This window comes from Andrena cerasifolii, chromosome 10 (genome assembly GCF_050908995.1).
Source record: "Andrena cerasifolii isolate SP2316 chromosome 10, iyAndCera1_principal, whole genome shotgun sequence".
Taxonomy (NCBI): domain Eukaryota; kingdom Metazoa; phylum Arthropoda; class Insecta; order Hymenoptera; family Andrenidae; genus Andrena; species Andrena cerasifolii.
The window spans coordinates 1,059,868-1,075,451 of record NC_135127.1 but is presented as its reverse complement, the minus strand read 5'-3'; the positions used below and the strand labels follow the sequence as shown (position 1 = coordinate 1,075,451).

Here is a 15,584-nt window from a genome sequence, read left to right as displayed (position 1 = left end):
TTTTATTATGAATCTAAATGAGCGACCAGGTCATAGGGGTAGGAAATAACAATAAATATGTGATAAAAAAATGTGATAGAAATGCGGTAAAGTATGTGCTTATGTATAACTCTCTGAAGTGGTGAATAATAAACATTCTGCATACAAGCTGATTACTAAATCTGGCTCTTCAATTTACTAGAACAAACTTGCCTAAATCTATTCTTTTAAAGTAAGACAAGTCACAGGCGCCCCTAGCTGTAGCAAGTGTAAACAACAGTTAGCCATACTTAGGGCAGTGTTCTCAGTCGCTACTTATTCTTAAGCAAATCCTTAAGCCTGCGGCATCCTCTACTAACCTAGTAGCTAGTAAAGGATGCCGAATGCTTAAGCATTTGCTTAGGAATAAGTAGCGCCTGAGAATGCCGCCCTTAATGGGTACAATTTAGGCAAGTTTACCCTGTATAATGATTCGAACAATATGTAACATGTAATTTCAACAAAACACCGATGCATGAGATTGTCAACACCAGCAAGGTGAATACTTGCCTACTTCCCTCCGTTGGCTTGCGTATAGATTACGTGGGAATTCGCTATTATAATCTTAATATATAAAGCAGAAAGTTTATACGTTTGTGTTTGTCTGCCGCCTAAAAACTTGCGAACGATAAACTCTGGAGTCGCGACATGTGCCTCAGCTGATTATGCCTGGCTAATCCAGACAAATGTGACTATTTCCACAAATTTTATTTTTTTTTAACAAATCAGAATCTAAATTCCGAGCGAAGCCGCGTAGTAAAGCTAGTGCATATGTTATAGGACAAAATGGCAAGACTTTTGAAGGCCCTACGCACTTTCACTCCCGAATATGCAAGAAGGAAGTAGGTAAATGCCAATTGAATTAAGTTAGATCACATAATCCACCCTAAGCTACGCGCGCATACAGTTGCCTGGATTGTAATACATACCAACACAAATAGTAGATCAAACAGCGGATGTGACAGTTGGATCGATTTGATAAAAAAAATTATTTCCATTATTTCTCTTCTTCTTAGACCCTTTAAAGCTCCAACCCCAGCGCGCATAGCGTTTTGTTAATATCATAATAATATTATATTAACAGACATTGCGTCTTTACAGTAGGTACCTATTAGATAATCCGACCCCATTCCGTCTTTGCGATATGCGGTAGTAATGATTATCTGAAATTAGTCGGACAAAATCGTGAGATTCGTAATAGTGATTCAATTTACGACAACAGTTCCGATTGCCCTGAATAAATGTGTGCGCAGTATATGTATAAGTAAAACCAACAAATGTGTTATACGGATCACTGATCAAGGTGATCGCACTGCCATGCCATCAAGAACAGCACCTCCTCCGGATGTGGGCGGCGCTGTTTTTCGATAGTCTCGTCAGGCGTTATCGTGGATTACTTGTTACTTCGTGAGAACTGGTTGAATTTCCTTCGTTACCTTAAATCAGCGTGTATAATAATTTGTAGATACGTTCGAAGCAAATGTTTATAATTCTGCAGCAAAAATTCATGTTGGCAAGTATCCACCTTCATGCTGTCAATTAGATGAAATCTTATCATTTCGTATTTCGAAAAACAGTAATTATCCAAAGCAGATTTAATAAGGATAACTAACACTGTCCAACAGCCATTTTTGTTTGTAACATTCAATAGCCGTTTCTTCGAAAACGAATCCGCAAACCGTTTGTCGCCATCATCCTCAGTTTTTGAGAAATTCGATTTTGAAAAAAAAAAACTGCAAATTTTCGACTTTGAACATCTTTTGTGTTCTAACAATAATAGTTATTCGGTTGCTCGTTGCGTCAAATTATTCTATGGACCCTCCCAAATACAACGATATAAGTTATTATTTCATTATGAACATTTAAATATGTTTAAATAACGATCAAAGGGAAAAGAACACCCGAAATGCACACACTTTTGCAGGTATCTTTAAATTAATTTCCATAACTAAGGGTCTAGGAGAAAATCTGACTACTCCACGCGACGCGGCAGATATTTTTCCTTCGGAAAGCATCAACAGAAGTGGTAAGACACGTTTTGTTTTCAATACAGAAGCGAAATAGTTTGGCAAAACGTGCGGCGGCGACAGTGGTAGTCACGCGCGTTAAGCGATTGTGTGACGCTGAGCGGCAGTGTATCGCCCGGCGCGCCGTTGACTACCACTGTCGTCGCCGCACGTTTTGCCAAACTATTTCGCTTCTGTATCGAAAACAAAACATGACTTACCATTTCTGTTGATGCTTTCCGAAAGAAAATTTTCTGCTGCATCGCGTGGAGTAGTCAGATTTTCTCCTAGACCCTTAGTTTTTAAAATATATAACAAGATATCTGCAAAAATTGGTGCATTTCGGGTGTACTTTTCATTTGATCGTTGTTTAAACATATTTAAATGCTTATAATTCAATAACAACTTATATCATTGTGTTCGCGAGGGTTCATAGAATAATTTGACAGACCATGCAACGGAATACCTATTAAAGTTGAAAATTTGCATTTTTTTTTCAAAATCGAATTTCTCGAAAACTGAGGGTGATGGCGATAAACGGTTTGCGGATTCGTTTTCAGCGCACAGAAATCTACAAGAAACGGCTACTGAATGTTACAGAACAGAAAAAAGGTTTAATTTTGTTGGACAGTGTAATCAGAAGCAGAGTATCTGGCGCGCATCGGCTTTCTTATTCCCCAAGAGTGTTCCAACACCGGAATCTTCAGTTAAAAGCAACAATATTAGCTATACAGTTTTATCTGTCGCGTGTCATGTTCCGCATTTCCTTACACGACAAACGGTTGGAGATGTACATCTGTAAAGAAAGCGTAAGACAACTTGTGAACTGTCATTGGAAGTCTTTGTTTGAAAGATAAATACTGGTTGATCCGATCCTTCGATAATCCATTCGCGTTAAAATAGGTGCGAAGAACGTTTTCAAGACTGCACTACGAAGATCGGTAAACGATTATAGGATTCTATCCCTCCGTCCTTTCTACCGCTCTAGCTGGCCTTCTCTTCTCTCCCCCTCCTCCCCCATCTCTCACTCTATCTCTCTCTCGCTTTTCTTTACGTGGGAATGTATCGCCGGTACGATCAGATTGTCGGCAGCACTATATTTGAGTCACTAAAAAGAGGAAGGGAAGCTTAAGAAAATTTACAGGTCCCACTTCCTTTAGTGGGATATTCCGGTTAGCCAATATGCGCCTTTCCTCAGAATGCATAGTCAATGAAAGGACGAGGTCCGAAATGAAATTTACTAAGTTTCACCTCAGCTATATCTCTACCTGCTATTCATTGCTACGTTTCTGTTTCGTCTGTGGAAATCACTTTTCCGAAAATTTCTGATGATTATCGCTATTGCACCGGCGTTTGCCTTCCTCTGTTTTCGGTAGTAAAAGTGAGGTTAGTTTTCAGATAATTTGAAATCATTCGGACTTCATTGTACAATTTGCGGTAGTAGAAGCATTGATATACCTACCGCTTGTTATATTACCAGTATTAATTGAGGAAAGTGGTAAAGCTCGTGCTTATGAAAAATAGGATATTTCATATAAATCGATGTATGTGGAATAATTTTGGCAAAGCAAAAGCTTAGATTAATAATTTCGTATGATTCGTGTAAGGACGACGATTGCGACACTAATCTACATGTTTAGATTTACAAATGATGGCGCCACTAATTTCAATGTATGTAAAGGACAGTGGGGTAAACACGAACGCAGGGTAATCGTGAATGCGATGGTTACGGCGTTTTAATAAATAAAAACGATGTTCCCTCTGCACTAGCTAATAGGTTAGGTCGTAGCCAACGCCGGGCAGAAAGTATAAATACAGAACACTCATGCTATTCAAGATAAACACAATTTATTATTTTCATCATGTTTCAAGTAATATTTTGTCCATTTTCAATTGCATGTAATTACTGTTGAATTAATAATACAATATTTTTTTTAAGCTGAAATAAAGCATTTTTTACCAACATTTTGTGACCAAGGCGTGGCTTGAATCATGATTTTAACCGCTGAAATAAATTCTTTTTTATTTTTTCATGTCACAGGGTGTTGACGAACAAATCGGATGGGGTAATCCCGAACCTTCGAGATTAGCAAGGTTAACCGATTTTCATGAAATTTTCAGCATGCATAGAACTTACTTAAATCTACAAAAGCGATTTTTGCATTTTTATTACCGGCTCAAGAAAAGAAGTTTAAAAAACGACCTTTTCTATTTTTTTCGATATTCCGACCAATTGCAATTTTGCTCTATTGGACAAGAGGAGGATTTTGAAAAATACATTAGGTATGGGTTGTAGCAACATTTTTTATGGGTTGACCATTGAAGTTGCGCTTTCTGTGCGACTTCTGTGATATTTAGCACTCTGTTCGTGATTACCTAACCCGAGTAATCACTAACACCAAGGATTTTGCTTTCTCACTGTAAAGTTGATTTTTATTATAATTTCTCAAAGATTCGTCACAGTACTTTATAGACGAATAGTTTAAGTATGTTTGTAAACAATAAACAAATTCATTTCTCATATAGTTTTCGTTCTGTTTGCTTTTTTGCTTAGGTGTTCGAAGTTACCCCACTCTCCGTTGTCTACCGACAACACTTACATGTGTCAACATTCTCGGTAGGACATCGGACACCAATGTCATGGTTCCTCTCGTTCTAAATAGCCCGGGTGGTCCTCTCACCTCTTTTGATCCTATCTGTACACGATCTCAGATCAGCTTCAACGACGAGCTTACTGCTACTTACTAAGGCGGCGCATGGATGAGAAGCAGATGACTGGGGTGAAATCGACTGCGTGTAACATAAAAGAATTACACGCCTCATAGAAGTCTCGTAAGGAGATGTAACGCATCTGACAGTATGTCAAAAAATAAAATATTACGGTCCAATTATGTGAAATATGCGTGCTTCGAGAGAACGTAATCTACACGAAAGAAAGGGGAAACGATTACTGTATTAAACAGTGAAAGCTAAATATAAATATTGTATCTCTAATTCTTACGATAAAATCAAAATTCCCTGGTATAAGTTTGTACGAAAAGGAGCAGAACTTTCATTCGATATCCCCGGAATAATTACAACCTTAAAAGATATTTTTAATGTACATTGGAGATTTCGTTAACCGAATGTGATATGGAACTACTTAAGGTGGTTCCTGAATATTCTACTAAATTCAAGAATTCTTTTAAATTTCGTTCAAAACTAATTTCGAATACAAGAAACCCTTGTACAAAGTTTAAAATCGATTTACCACATAGTTATCGAGAAATTGTTAATTAAAGTCAATGCATTTTAACACAGTGGCATATGGCAGAGTCGGAAAAAGGGGGTTATAGTTTCAGTTTTTCTACTGAAGCAGGAAAACTATATTGAAGAAGTGTACTAAAATTGCCACAAAAGTACATCGAAATGTCACGAAATGAATTTATTAATTTCTGCGAAACTGTCCACATGGTTTCTTCGTAAATGCCCATAAAAAATAGGTTTACGTGCAAATATTTTAGAAATTACGTAGAGCAGTCGACGTGGCAACGTCGCACAATCGATATGTTCAGATGTTTAAATAGCGAACGACGATTCGAATTCATATGAACATTTTTTCTGACATTTTTGTTATAAAAGACGCTTCGAGTGTATGCGACGTTGTCAGATCTGCTGCTCCAATTCACTACGCTAACCAATTTAATATTCTATTTTCGTATTACAATTATTTATATTAACATTTAATTTTTTAAAATATATATATTGACGATGTTAAAAATTATTATTATTATTTCTATAGTATCATAGTACGTTGTATTTATCGTTTAATACCCAACTCTAATTTGACTAACACAGTTGGTTAAGAACTACCTTAAGGGTGCATCGGACGTACAATATTAGACAAATGTATATAAAATTTGAAATACTTGAATATCTACGTCTTACGCATAGTAAATCTAGATATAAGAAACTCGAACGACAGTTGGAGCCTCATTTTTACTCCTAGAAAGGTATTATTCACTTTACAAATGCTTTTTCAAGCATCATTTGCTAAACTTTTGGCAGTGAAAATGCCCCGAATTCACAATTTTCTCAAGTTATAATTTACTTCTTTAAAACGGTGTAAGGTGACTGCCCCAATTTCTGCTCATGTCCCCATTTCTGATCATTTCGTATTTTTCTTATTATTATATGCGTTACGTTTGTACTATAGTTGCAACAAAATAATTCTAAATTATTGCACGAGCTTGGGTCCATACATACATCGCTATTTTTCACGAGCAGAAATAAGGACATTTAGAGCATTATATATTTAATTATAAATTACTAATAGTTAAACATCTTGAAATATTTTTCTTAAATAGTTTTTGAATCGGTTGATTTATTATTAAAGAATTAATTAAATACTCTGCAAATTTTGATCACCAACAAATTTTTTACACCTTCTTTATGACGAGTTACCTCTTAAATGAACAGAAATTGGAAATTCACCTTAGTGAAAATAATTGAAAATCGGTAGATATTTTCATCTATCCGAAATCCATATACTACATGCACAAAGAAATTGAAAACATTGGTACCATTTCTTCAACATTTTTTCAGCGGTTTAATCCGTCAAAATCGTCTCTTTTCATAAGAGCACGTGTAGAATCAATGAAAATTAAAATCGTTATAGATATCTTAGCAACCGTTTAGTGAATTCGTTTAAAAATTTTAGAGCACATCAGGAAGATTTAAAAGAACAATCTCACAAATGTTCATCAACTTGGCACCATTTTGAAGATAGGTCCTTAATTACCTACATGTGCCTACTTATATCGACAGAGCAAACGATTTTATTGTTCGAAAACTTCTAATGATCAGAATATCCTTACTTGATCTATGAAATAAATAACAGTTTCAAGATTATCCAAGTATTTTTACTGATAAATTTATGCCATTTTAAACAAATTATAGAAATCGTCATCTCTGTGTATTAAAATAATAAATAAATAAATCGCATTGCAACGTAACTTAGAAAAAGATTTATAAGGTATGTGCATGCGAGTGGCACGTGAACAGAAACACACTTTCATCTTTGAAATGAACTTTGTTTTACTCTCAAATCGCATTAAGGTAAATGTACCAATAACTAGCCGTTTAAGGAAACGGTGACAAAGTATAATGAATATTATGTATAAAATTAACAATTTAAATGGAACATTTTTTTCAATCATAAATATTTTGTTGTTTCTCATCAATACTTACATAACAAAATTTTATTTTTTTTATATTTAACGTAAAATAAACAAGAATTTTTGTACGTGTAAATGTACCAGTACATAGCCAACCTCACGCGATTGACCTAGCTCCCTGATTTTCATGTCCCAGTACCTAGCCATAGGTTTTATAATCGTGTAAAAATTCTTTTAAAAACTGTTTCTTTGTCTTAAATGGAAAAATCCGTTAAGGAAAATTAAGAAGTACAGAAATATAAAATTATTGTATAAATAACCATAATGAACAGATTAGGAGATAAAAGTAAAAACATTTTATTTATCTTACAATATAATTTTGTTTTATATATATTATTACAATTATATCTTTATAATTTATTAATTATACTGAATTGTTTTTCTTTTTTTATTATCTTCTTTTTTCGGCAATTAATTTTTAAATTTCATTGTCAAGTTTTTTCTTTTCCTCGGCAATACCTTTTTCGGCTTCTTTTTCCTCAATTTTTTTTTCTTTGCTTCATCTCTAAGTCCTTTTCTTTCTTGTATTTCCATTTGTTTTCTTAGTTTCTCCTCCAGAATTTGAATGTGATGCATCTGCCATTCTTCAGACGTTAATTACTTGCTTCAAATACTCTTAGGACTCCATAAGTTATGCGTTCATATACCCATACAGCACACTCTCGCTGCAGCAAAGTTACAGAATGGTTGCAGTGCAAGATTGCAATGTTGCACGCAACGTTGCCGCAAGGGTGCAGTAATAATTCTATGTCCGCCTCCTGCAACGTTTCGGGCAGTAGGGCCAAAAATATAAATAACGGTGTATGTATATGTGTGCAGAATCATAGAAGTATAAAAGCTCGTGTTTCTTTTTCTCAAAGAAAATTTTTTTTCCCCCAAGGGGATTCGTTGAACTGGCGATCTGTAGCGTCGTAGGTGAACACTTTTCCGCCGCAGCTACAACCACTGATTGATAAGAATGCTAACGTATTCGAACTTCAACTCCTACCATGCAAAACTTTAAACTCAAATTATTCAAAAACGAAGACTCATTTTGACAAACTCCATTAGGGTTTTGTAACACTAGTAGGTATGTACTACAAATTCCACCATGTGTCATTCTACGCATTAAAATATACTGGGTGATTCACCTAACATTCAAACTTAAAATATCTCCGTTGTTTGTAATGATACGAGAAAATGTCTCAGGAAAAAAATAATTGCTAGACAAAAAGGACAACATATTATACATGGCTGAATTTGTATTTTTATTGGCTGTAACGTTACAGTAATGAAAATACGTCATCCCATTAAAAAAAGCCATCGGTGATCTTGAAATTTCGGGAAATATAATCTTGAGACAAAAATCGTCACTGTCAGAATAATTGTCTCTCTGAAGCAAACATTGTTTTCCTTAGGCATTTTCTCGTATCATTACAAACAACGGAAATATTTTAAGTTCAAATGGTAGTTGCAGCAACATTGCGGCAACATTGCAGGAACGTTGCCGCAATACTGGCGCAACATTGCTGTAACATTGTGGAAACGTTACCAAGCGTTGCCGTAACGTTGCAGAAATATTGTAGGAACGTTGCCGTGCAATATTACACCGCAACATTGATGCAACTATGCAGCAATAATTCTATGTCCGCCCCGTGCAATGTTGCACGGCAACGTCGCAGCAACGTTACATCCACATTGCGCTGCAACCATGCAACACTGCAAGGTTATTGCAACCATCCTGCAATGTTGCCGCCACGAAGTGTGCTGTATGGGTAAAGAAACCCAATATTACACTAATTATTTGCTTAACAAACATCGCTTTCTCCTTAGCAAATTCCGATGAATCCAGCAAAATTCGTCACGCATCTTTACTGTGAGGTTTCAAACAATTTTTTAAGTGTTTTAAACATAGTATTTATCAAAATTATTTTTAGGGTATGAAGTTTAAGGATTATATAACAAATTAATCAACATATTGTGCCTGATTGATATACATAGCTTAATAATAATTAATATCCGCATCAGTGGCCATGCATTGGTACATGGCTAGTCATTGGTACATTTACCTTATATTAAATTCCATTGAATTGTGCTAATTAATTACTGACTGCGCCATAATTTAATACTATACTTATGAATAAACGTCATAAATAATCATAATAATTTTACGATCCGTATTGTGTTTGGTGCATTGAACATTACTTCTCAATGAATTTCTTTAATGGAACAGTGACTGACAGTGTGGATATCAGGATGCAAAACTCATTGAGAAACGACTCAACGGTCAGCGAGGATCCACCATTCAAAGTATTGTCACTAAGAGTATTGGTACTATTTGCGAATCTACGTATTAACCGAGGTAACAGCAAATCATTCCTGTATAATAAACGATGGCCAAGCACAATGAACAGCGCATGTATGTACTATATGCTGAAGGGTCCAAGAATGAGCAACAGGTGCTCCAAAATGTGTACCGTGGATCGTCTCGCGTTATAACTTCGTAAAACTTGGTTCACATCTTCACTTTTTACGCACAGGCCAATGAAATTGTCTGTAACGAAAAACTTTTAAATCTTAGAGATATTGTTAATATACTACGTAGGTATGTTTGATCACGAAATGCATTATTGAATGCGGTAATGTGCTTGTTTGATTGATGTTACTGCAGTTACCATGTGCGGTTAGATGGAAAGTTTTACTGTGACTAAGCCGCATTCGTAGAGGGAGTGCAGCATATTTGGAGTACTGTTGGTAATTTGGAATACCGAAGTATCTAATAAACTGCTAACGCTATTTAATTTGTAACACCGTAGATAATAGGGGCTAATGACCTGTTAACGAATGGCATTTTTGGATGAACTGTCATTTTAACATTTTCAACTTAATCTGCAGAGTAAGACAACGTTGTTCTGCAAAACTTTTTCAATCGTTCCAATCATGGTTAAAAGATGTCAAGACTTTAGAGTTAAACACTTAATCTACTCATTTGCATGTTCCTTCCTATGGTTCCGTGTCAGTTTTGGGATAATTTCGAGAGTACAAACTGTGACATGAAATTTTAGGTTTCAGTGCCATGTTGCTAATTCGTACTACCGAGGGTGAAGGTAATTTGGAATCCCCATAAAAAACTTAAAAAAAGTAACAAAATTACGCCAAGTACATGAAATCAAATAAATCACAAAAAAATAGAAGATAATAATTATTATTATTATTATTATGTTTCGCGGGAATCACGCCCTTTAGTTTACAAAAGAGGAGCATAAAAAAGGATTACATATAGACTAAAACTAAACACTTAAACTTTAAACTTAACTTAAACTTAAAACTAATACATAAGCAAAAAACTAAAACTAAGGATAGAAAACATCTAAAGAATAAAAAATATTAAGCAGAAATACGTAAAAACGGGCAAAAGGGCAGAGAAAGGGAAAGAGAAAGAAAGAAAGAGGGGACGAAAAGGACGATGAGGTTAAATAAAACGAGGAAATAGCGAATGACCAAGCGGAGGAGAGCAACACTTCTTTATACGGCATAAAGAACAGAATTTTCTCGCAGCAGACCATAATAATTACAAAATAAAAAAAAGATGTGAAATCAAATTGGTATGTAGCCCGCGTGTCATTAGTTTAATTAATTTGAATGTTCTGGAACGTGCTATCAGGTATACTCTGCTCATTAGGCCTCATATCTACACCTCCAGATTTAGTATTACAGACCCCATAAGCCGAATTTGCAATCTGGCTAATACATATTATACGGAGTTTGATTTTTTTCATGGCTCTCCTTCCACTTTTAAGGCTAGTGTCTATCTAGAGACGCGGTAGCGTCTCGACGCCAAGTACAGGAAAGACACCCTGTATATGTCGACTGTCGCTACCGTGTACCTTTACTCGTCGCGGAGCCATTCCAACCTAACCTGAAATTTATTTCCTTAATATCTCATCACGCCTGCAATATTTTCTAAATTTAAAGGCATTTTTCTTATGTAAACCGCATAAAAGCTTTCGAATAAGACCAATTTCAATAAAATCGGTCCGCGCATAACCGAGATATCGTAATATCGTCTCATGAATCTGTCAGATGCAATAAGGTTTTTCTCCTGATTCTCCAACCAAATTTCGTCAACATAATACGTATACGCGTTACACGCACACCTTCAACCAAAACGGAACTAAACACGTTTCGTTCGTCAATCGCTATCTTCACTATGCAATCTACTCCAAATTTTGACAGCTTACCGTCAAGTTATAACCAAGTTACAAACGTGTTTTTACAAATATATACATAAATGAATTTCTTTTTAATTTAAATGATAAAAACCAATTTAAACCAATTCCACCAATCCAATTGTCTTGAAGCTTTGCAGAAATCAAAATGAGCTGCACGTACATAAAGGTAATGATAAATACAAATAAATATTTTAATACGAATAAACATTTTATTCAAAATACTTGGCGCTGCGTCCCGAATTGGTGCCGCTAAACTGAATAAATATGTATAAATTGCATTAATTAATCTTTTTCTTTCTTTCTTGTGTGTGTGTGTATGTGTGCGTGCGCATATGCTACGTATGACATTAGAATTAAATATATGTAGAATAAATCTGACTGCGTTTCTAATATGTATATGTATATGTTTATATATTTTAGATTGTAAGGAAGTTATTGTAAATTATTAAAACGAGGACAATTAACATTTTTTCTGTATCGCAGCGCCAAGTATTTTGAATTTTATTTCAAAGAAAATTAAAGCAGTCTAATCGGGTTATTTGTCACATGTAATTGGCAGTATTGGGAATTTCGACTGTTTGATGATCGATTTTGTAAAATTTAACAGACTATTTAATGACAAAAACATTATTGCACTGTTTCAATACTTGTGTGACACCAGTCCTGTAACGCGATTGACCCGATTACAAAGCTTACTTTAGTAGATGGCGCTCTCACAGTATTTTCCAATAGAGCAGTGGCATATAAGGTTATGTCGGGATAGTCATGCGCATTCTCGTGTTCTATAATCATTGTACACTGCACATTTCGTTTGTTTTTCTTTTTTTCTCCTGTGTAATATCCGTCTCTACTAGGTATTCTTTATTACCAATTTTTGTTAAGAAATGGGTCTTACCCATATGTTAAATAAATAAATAAATAAATAAAAAATGAGCTGCAAGTACATAAAGGTGCTTGCAGTCCAATACTTGGCATGGCGAGGCAAGGTATTCTCAGATCATCAATACCCATACCTTCCCTCTCACGAGCTTTTAGATAATTTGTCAATTTAAAACTCTGACAATATAAGTACATTTTCATTATTTTGCGTTTTTAAATAGTTCTAATTCATCGACACCTTAACCTTGCCTAGCCACGCCAAGTATTTGACTGTAAGCACCTTTATGTACTTGCAGGTCATTTTGAATTCACATCTTTTTTTTTATTTTGTAATTATTATTATCTTCTTTTTTTTATTTATTTGATTTCATGTACTTGGCGTAATTTTTTTTTACTTTTTTAAAGTTTTTATGGGGATCTCACATCTTTTTACAAAGATAGTTTGCATAGGGAATGACTTCAGATAATTTTTAATATTATAACTTACAAATTATCACGGGACAGAATTAAGGATAAATTCAACGTAAGTTTAGCAACTCCGAAAAGAAACCATGTGCACCGCATTGCCGATCTATATGTATTATATGTATAATACTTTGTGTGCAACACATGGTGCGCGAAGCAGCTTATGGCGCTGAACGTATTTAACATTGAAGTGTAATAACAATCACAATTTTAACACCTTTCGAAGAAAAATATGTATGCATTTTTAGCATTTCGTGGCCAAGCTTATTTTTCTACTCGTAACTCATCTACGAGTTACCCACTAGGGCGGAGCGGAAAATTTAAATTTGAATTTTCAGTTGGCCTGGGTGCGAGATAGTTGTCTTTTGATTAACCAAACACAACTGTAAAAAAAAATTGGAAAAATATTCATGTCTGCAGGTTCCTTTTTCTTATTTTTAGGACCTAACCCAGACCTAACCCGGACCTTTTTCTCATTTTTAGGATGACATGAATATTTTTCCAAAATTTTTTTACAGTTGTGTTTGGTTAATCAAAAGACAACTATCCCGCACCCAGGCCAACTGAATATTCAAATTAAAATTTTCGCCTATATAGTATGATTATATAATCATTTTTAGGAGAGAAAGGAACCTGCAGACATGAATATTTTTCCAATTTTTTTTTACAGTTGTGTTTGGTTAATCAAAAGACAACTATTCCGCACCCAGTCCAACTGAAAATTAAAATTTAAATTTTCGCCTGTATAGTATGATTATATAATCATTTTTAGGAGAAAATGGAACCTGCAGACATGAATATTTTTCCAAATTTTTTTTACAGTTGTGTTTGGTTAATCAAAAGACAACTACCCCGCACCCAGGCCAACTGAAAATTCAAATTTAAATTTTCGCCTATATAGTATCGCAGCGCCCTAATACCCACGTTGTGCCCTTACCCCTTACCATACTCGCGTAATGACCATCGGCAATACTTTTACCGTGGTGGAAAATTGCTGCCTTAAATTTATAACAGTGATCTACCATTTGTATTTTAGGGCGGTATTGTGCTTTGATGTAGAAATTTTCCACTTTCGTTGTTCCACTACCATCGTGATCGAAGAAATGTAATTTTGCAATAAGAATTTGTTTGGAAGCAGTTATATTGACTTTCTTCATTATGTTTGAATTTGAATGCAATATGATTTAACAATGTTTGCATTACATTTCCCTTATACGTTCTCTTAGAAATATCAAGCTTACGAACCTCTCTTTGAAAACGAAGTTTCTCGCAGGAAACGCACATGTCGCAATTCAAGTTTCGGCAACTTACCTTGTGTTTGAGACCGCATTTTGGTTGCAATTCAATGGTACAACGATACATATTGGTAAAAGCACGTGGCATCTCAAATTTTAACAACCCACCTTATTTGACACTCGTCAGGTTATAAGCTGACTGTAAGCTGTCACAATTTGGAGTAGATTGCATAGTGAAGATAGCGATTGACGAACGGAACATGTATTAGTTCGTTTTGGCTGAAGGTGCGCGTGTAACGCGTATACCTATTATGTTGACGAAAATTTTGCCTGGAGAAGAAGAAGAATCATAAAAAAATCTTACCGTTTCCGACAGATCCATGAGACGATATCTCTGTCATGCGTGGACCAATTTTATTGAATTTGGTCTTGATCGAAAGCTTATATGCGGTTTACATAAGAAAAGTGCCTTTCAATTTAGGAAATATTGCAGGCGTGATGAGATATTAATGAAATAAGTTTCAGGTAAGGTTGGATTAGCCGAGCGACGAGTAAATGATAGCGGTAGCGACAGTCGACATATATAGGGTGTCGTAACATGTACTTGGCGTCGAGACGCTACCGCGTCTGCAGATATTCCAAAGCTTGGCGATGCCTTTGTTTCACGCGCAACAGCTACCGCCGCGTCGGTTTCGGCCAGCGCTGTCTATTTATAGGTATTTACCTAGGATTGTCCCTGTATTGTGATTTCTGAGCCTGATTAAATCATAAAAGCAAATAATTTTATTATCTACATGGTTTCTTAAGTTTATAAAGCGAAGGTAAATTGTAGTACCGGTATTCCAAATTACCTGCACCTTAACGAAATCGATACTTACTGTCGTTTTTCATTTAGGCCAAAGTTTCAGTTACTTTTTCTTTTTTATTATTACCCAGAGTTTGAAATATAAAAGATTACTAGTTCCCCTATGATATTATGCAGTTTTATTTGTTCCCACCCGCTGCCGTAATTTTTCATTCGTCTTAAACAAACTGGTACTCCAAATATACTGCAATTCCTCTAATATCCAACATCTTTTCTCGTATTTCTGAGTTCACCATTAATTTCCACGTAAAATTCATTCCTAACGATTTACTCAACGTACCTATATCGAAATATGGTTTCGCGTGTACGCGCAACAGTCGTTTAGCGTGATACAAAATGGTAATGATGTATTACATTCGACGCGGTTACGGTCCGTTCTTGTTTCCGAATTATTCCACCGCACAGTGCACGGCACAATGTTTTTACAGCCTGTGCACTCTCATCGCCCGCGCCGGTAGAGTTATAACCGTTTCGAGGGCCGTATTGTAAAGTCATCCTGCTCTCGTGCAGTCACGTGCGCATTGAGGCCATCAAGCCCTATATGTATGTACGTACGTATGTATGCGCTTATACATATAGACGAAGAGGCGGTACGCTTATTACAAACGAACGACTCTTTCGGTCACAAATCAAGTAACATTTTACTTCGACCAATAGTCAAGATATGTTAGCAGAAGTCGGAGCATAAT

At 35.4% G+C, this 15,584-nt stretch overlaps 1 long non-coding RNA gene across 2 annotated transcripts; it reads right to left on the bottom strand.

Annotated features, from left to right (window-relative positions):
• Positions 1-2,672: 2,672 nt before the first annotated feature.
• LOC143373969 (uncharacterized) lies at positions 2,673-15,379 on the bottom strand. 2 transcript variants are annotated; one of them, XR_013086582.1, is made up of 3 exons: positions 15,176-15,283; positions 4,625-4,814; positions 2,673-2,820 (listed from the first exon to the last, which is right to left on the bottom strand). It is a non-coding gene; the product is annotated as an uncharacterized LOC143373969 (long non-coding RNA). The 2 variants fall into 2 exon arrangements; XR_013086581.1 differs by having other exon boundaries at positions 2,674-2,820; positions 15,250-15,379.
• Positions 15,380-15,584: the final 205 nt, after the last annotated feature.